The 6,592-nt window shown below is 38.5% G+C and overlaps 1 pseudogene; it reads right to left on the reverse strand.

Annotated features, from left to right (window-relative positions):
* Window positions 1-637: 637 nt before the first annotated feature.
* LOC138666747 (homeobox protein TGIF1-like) lies at window positions 638-1,824 on the reverse strand (annotated as a pseudogene).
* Between the last annotated feature and the right edge of the window lie 4,768 nt (window positions 1,825-6,592).

A 6,592-nucleotide genomic window follows, 5' to 3' on the forward strand; every position in this document is an offset into this window, starting at 1 on the left:
ATCATAGTACCGCAAATAATATTCACAGTATCAAACACCTTGAAAACAAATACAATTCTAAGTAAACAATGTCTAGAAGGAACTCAATTAATGAGAATGAGTCGCCCCTCCTACCCATCAAACACTTAATAACCAAACGGCAATGTATAATAAAGAGGCCAAGCATGTCAGAGAAGGCTGGGTTATAGCCACGTGCAAGTGACCTTCTCCTAGCATCAGCCATAGTGGTTACATTAATGGATGAGCCATGATCAATAAAGTGCAGAGGGGGTAGCCGCATATTTGTAGAACACTATGCTGTAAGGGTTCAAATAACATGCTCACCCCACCTGCAGTGTTCCAAGGTGCCTATGCTCCATTATATGTCCCAGCTGCAGAAAAAGCAGCTGAGGGTTCAATATGTAATGTAAAACGTAAGTACTTAAAGTCCATAAAAAAGAGAAAAAAAATTGGATTAGATTATGACCTGCCATTTCACTTCTTTGCAAAGAGCCCCCTCAAAAAGGATGAGGGTTTGTGCATTCTTTGCAGATAGTAAACAGTCAGTTCCATCCTGGCTTGGTCTGTCCTTCAGGCAATCAACATTCTTATAAAAGTGGCAAAGTGAAAAAAAAAACAACTCAAGGATGCAAAGGAATTACACTTGGAACCCATTGTCATCATCCCTGGAAGGTGAATCCAGATGCTGGCCGCCAGAACGTCTCTCAGCATCACGCTTGGCTTTTTCAGCTCTCCGTATTAAATGTAATTCCTTGGTGGCTACCATCGCCAGGATATGCAATGGGCTGATATTTCCACATTCCTCAAAGTCTGAAGGAGAAAGTGTTACATCATCATCTGTTGAATCATCAACTGTTGAATTGCAACGTCTTTTCTTGTTGGGCTGTGAAGATGTGGGCAGTTCCTGAGATGTCCATTCAGTTTTCACGCCTTGGACCACATACTGCACAGCAACATCAGGACTCACAGTAGTTAAAGCATGAAAAGTTTGTCTAACAGGGTAGATAAGAGGCAGAGGTACCAAGTTACCAGCCATAGTGGGGACAACCAGTATGCCAGGTATGGTATGGTGCTCCATCTGTGTCATCGACGATAAGGCAATTGGTCTTTGCTGGATTGGAGGAGACTCGGGGTTCTTGTTTCCCTTCAGAGAGATCGTTCACTGGTTAGGGTCTTTACCATCCTTACGCAGCATGTCCGGCAAGGTCCGTCTCCGAGCATTTATAAACCAGTTGCTAATCTAAACGTGAAAAGAGAAAATGATCAGCTAAATCCTTACATGATCAAACAATTATAGTATTGCAGGGGGTGTACGAGATATAGAAAGCACTGCTAAGACTTTGTAGAGCAGCCCCAAGTAAGGGAATAATGCCATGCTGCCATACCACAAAGTCAAGAGAGACACTATTTAAGGGGGAAAGTCATTTTTCTTTCAATCTTTTTTTTTTTGCAACAAGTACAAAAGCAATGACGGGTTCCAGAAAACCAATTTTGATACCCCCCCCCCACCACCACCACTATTATGCCATTATTATTCAACTACCCTAAAATGCTGGCTTCAAAGGAGAACCCACTAGGTACTCATATACAAGAAATGTTTGGGGGTCGTACCTGCAGCACTGTGAGATGAGTCTGTAGAGATAACATATCTTTCTCCGTGTCTGAGGGATAAGCATTGTGTCTGTGCTCATACAACCAGTCACGTAGGACTTTCACAGCCTCTTTCGGCAGATTGCCTCTGCGCTTCCTCTTTGACCCGGGAACTTCCAGCTCCATGCTGTCATGCTCACTGTCAGTCGGGATAGATTCCATTATCTTGGCCATAATTGGTCCTGTGGTGAGAAACATTGGGTCAAACAATGTTCGAGATATACACATCATGAAAAATATATGGTTTATATAGTGTAGAAATGGCCGTCATGAACAATCTACCGGGATTGAAAGACATCACTGCACTACAGGAGTCTGGTTACTTCCTGAAAATGGCCTTTTCCAGAGAGTGATGAGGGGCTTCATTTACCCATAAAGGTCATCCTACTTAGCCTCAGACAGAATTACCAGTAATCAGTTAGAACAGATCCAGCAGCAATCCATTGACAAACAAGTTGTCCAGACTAAAAAAAACAAAAAAATTATTTCAACTGGATACATTTTATTTTTTTTAACATTGAAAGCTAAATAGCCATCCGTTTGAAACTGATCCAGTAAGGAAAAACTGGATAGCTAGTTAACAGATCTGTTTTCCCATAGACTTCAATGTTAAAAGACCAGATCCAGTTGAAATCAATTTTATTTAGCCCAACTTTCCGACAATGGATTGCTGCTGGATCTGTTCTAATGAATGATTACTGTACATGTGAACAGAGGCTAATGTTCACATTTCTAGCAACAATTTGTTAACAAAACTTATGCATACAGCATCCAGCTAAAGAAAATAATTATTTCAACTGGAACCAGTTCTTGTGTGATCTTTGTTCAGCCGATCGCTCAGCTCTGGACCTATCACACACAAGAAGCACTTGCCACCATGCTGATCTCCCACTATTTGTGGAGGAGCAGATCACAATCTATTGTTCCCCATCAGAGTGGCTGCACAAGAATTACTGACAACATGACAACAGCCTAACAAGAAAGTGAATCAGAAAAGTCACAGCATCTATAATCCCGAATCTTCCAGAAACATTGCCACACGTGTTTATTCCACCAGCCTCCCACTTGCAGGGACAACTGCCCTTTAACATCACAGCGCTGGTACAAGCTCACTGACAGTGTAAGGAAGAAGTATACTTACGAGATGGGACGTAGCAGATTCTCAGGTCTCACTGGGTTCTTGGATCCTTGATCCTGGAAGTGCTTAGTCCTGGTTTTCTGTAGTTATGGAGGTCCTTAGTCCTGGGGCTCAGGTGAGATCAGTCACAGATTGTGATAGTTCTGAAATCTCAGGACCTTAGGTGACAGCTTTATCCCCTGACTCTCCAGGTTCTGGGCGGGGTAGTGTTTGAATCCCGTGCTGTGATTGGCCGGCACTCTGGGGGACTCATGGTGTCAACTTCTTGTCACTTGCTATCCTGGAATTCTTTATCCTGGAATTCTTTATCTATTCATATGCAATTAACTTTTGTTTCAAATGTTTTCAATACACTTGGTCCCCTGCTGGGCCGCCTGTGTGTTATCATGCACCTCACAACACCTCATCTCCACATTGCGTTTCACATGAGGAGATTTTTTACATTTTCTTCTCAACAACGTTTTTTTCCTCAAAATTTGAAAAATTATTGAAGGGAAGAAAAGTGCATGACATTTTTTGAAAATAGATTTTGAAGTAAAACTCTCCAAAAACTCATCGTAATCTCTTCTAAACATCTTCAGGTAAAAAATGTCTCTAAAAAATATTGTTTCTTGAAGCAACTCACCTTTAAAAGAAAATCAGTGTGAACATAGCCTGAGAAATAGATGTGTCCAAGAGTAGTTATAAAAAATCATCCAGAAAAGTGAGACTATTTCTTTTTTACTTATCCTCCATATACACTTTGTTTTTTACAGCAGCGTCTATTAACCATTTACAGTTTCCTAAGGAACAGAATTGCAATATATCCCTAAACATCGGATGTTACACTGTGGCTCGGTATGGCATCTGATTTGTGCCCCTATAGACGTGAACTGGCGAGTCTCATCCCATTTTTAGAATAAACTTGTTCATGCTGCCATGTTTTCACATTGAGAAAATAATTGCTCCTCTGCAGCGCCCTATAAAATAGCATTCGTCCGAGTGCTGTTGATTTTGCTCTTGTGCTGTCTATTTTGTACTTGTGCTGTCCATTTTGTACTTGTGCTGTCCATTTTGTACTTGTGCTGTCTATTTTGTACTTGTGCTGTCCATTTTGTACTTGGACTGAAAATACGGTCGTGTGAACAAGTCCTTATAGGAATAAAATAATAAATGGATATTTCTCCATCTATACAAACATTGACTGGTGCTAAGGACTAATGATGGCATATTTAATATTTGTAATATACTTGCTTCTCCCAAAATGTCTCCATTACACTTTTCCAGGGATCTAATGTTTGCTCAGGTTGTCATCGGTTACAAATATAAATGATACGTGCCTGATGAAATCACTGTAGTGCATCTGCCGCACCACTGCTTTTCTGTGATGTCAGCCATTTTGACAAAAAAAGAAAATGTAGGACAGCATTCAATTAATAGATGCAAAATTCAGTGATGCGATGTTGTGGATTCAGAAAGTCTCTTTTTACTATTTTGAACTTATCACAAAGGAAGGTATAACTGGCGCCATTACTAGTTAATGTGGAATGATAATAAAAAGTCTAAAAAAGTGACAAAATGTTCCCATCTCGGCCAGCTTTCCCACATACAGGAGTCCTCGTTCATTCGAGCCCTCCTATGTTCTCTTTGTTGCCCTTTCTCTCCAATAAAATGTCAAACTTTGTTTCTCACTTCAAAAACCTGTCAAAGACTTAATTTCTTGCATTTGCGCGTGCACTTGTCTATTAGTCAAAACTGGAAATGGATCCTAAAATGAGCCAAAATATAAACCAATGAACTATATATTTCCTAGATCAGCTATACCTTACACCTTTTCAATAATGGATTTAGATTCATCACATACAGACTTATAGCATTGTTTTTTACCCCCTAATTTTCCTTTTTTGTTTTCGCTTCTGTTTTTCCATTTCTTTAATTAAAGAGCCATAAAATCATTATTTTTCCATCTACATAGCCATATGTGAACTTGTTTTTTGTCGGACAAGTTGTAGTTTTGATTGACATCATTCATTTTACCATATTATGAACTTAGAAATGGAGAAAAAAAATAGTGAGGAGAAATGATGAATAAAACCCAACTCCATCAGTTTTTGGGGGTTAATTCTTATGGCATTAATTATGTGGCCACATAATTCTGCAGGTCGCTATCATTATTGCGCTGCCATGCATGCATAGTTTTGTCTTTTACTATTTCAGCGGCTTCAAAAAATTCTGAACTCTGTAAAAAAAAATGCAGTTTGGTGTATGCTGCCATTTTCAAAACTGTCTGAGGGCTTGTATTTCGCATGCTGAGCTATAGATTTTATTGGTATAATTTCAGGCTGCATACTAGGTTATTTATTGCTTTTTTTAGTGAATGCATCTGTACAGGTTACTGTTTTTATATTTTAATAGACTTTTATGAATTTGATGATACCAAATATGTAATTTTTTTTACATTTCTATATTTTTACTGGGGAAATGAAGGAGCGATTAATGTTGTTTATAAATATGTATATTTTTTTACCTTTCACTTTAAGTCCCCATTGAAGACATCAATCTGAAAAAGTTTGATCGTTTGTATATACTGAAATACCATGGTACTGCAGTACTGTCAATCACGAGTAGCGGTCATAAATGCAGTACTGCCAATCGCTGACACAAGACCTGTCAGTCTCTGACAGTAGTACTATCAATCGCTGACAGCAGTACTGTAAATCTTTGGTATCAGTCATAAATGCAGCTTTCAGTGATTGACAGTATCATGAAAGGGATTTATAGCAGAGTTTGGAGCTCAGCTGGTGTCAGCGTTTTGTGGAGCGGGCACCAGCTTCATCTATGGCATAAAGGTAAATCACGGAGCCTCTAGTAGTTGAGGAGTTTTGAGTTACAGAGGAAGAATTTAGTGCGTTTCTGGTCTAAAAACTCCTCAAAATACAGTGTGATCAGTGTTTTTTGAGATGGAAAAGTCCAGTAATTTCAAAAGAAATCCGTATCAGAAATCCGTGCAGATTTTGAATGTGATTTTCAGTTCTGTAAAAACTGCCATCTTAAGCCAAAGGGCAACAAAAAAAGCTTTTTTAATTGACAAGATTACCACAAATTCCACTAGGAACACACAACTTTAACGCAATATGCTTTTTGCAACCACATTGTAAAAAACTTGCTGTATGAACAATGTCTATCAAAATCCACCAAAAGCTTATTCAAAGAGTGTATGAGGCAATCACAAATAAAAAAACACTGTATGAACAAACACCGAGGGTCATTTTCCTATTGAAATTAATGCTGATTTCTTGTGGCTTTATTTATTTAAATGGGATATTCGAGTTTGCGCAGCACAGATAAAAATTAATTCCTTTAGGCCCTCAGAGCACTTATTATATCCCCTGCATTGTGCAGTGAATGTACGCCAAGTCCAGGTGTACACAGACAAAATGAAGGGATACATTTCTGAGGTAATTTTATGGGGCTAAACCATTTATGCCAATGCAAATTGTGTTTTTCCTTGGTTTTGTAAGAAAATGTATTGGTCCCAGTTTAGTATGATGATAAAGTCCCATTCTTTGGCTTCATTAGACTCTACATCAGATTTAATGAAACCAAAGTAGTACAATAAAATGAATTAGCAACACGAACACAGCAGAATTACAAGATTAATTTCTGTGGTAATTTTTTTTAGGGAAGAAAACTAACTATTTCTAAAAACAAAGAAAATTGTATTTTTCCTTATTTCTGTATATTTTACCCCTTCAAGCATGGAGGTGCAGATAAAAATTATTGGTCCCATTATTATTCGTCCCTTTATTTACCTGGTATCATACT

The sequence above is a fragment of the Ranitomeya imitator genome, chromosome 2, assembly GCF_032444005.1.
Source record: "Ranitomeya imitator isolate aRanImi1 chromosome 2, aRanImi1.pri, whole genome shotgun sequence".
In the NCBI taxonomy this organism is placed as follows: Eukaryota; Metazoa; Chordata; class Amphibia; order Anura; family Dendrobatidae; genus Ranitomeya; species Ranitomeya imitator.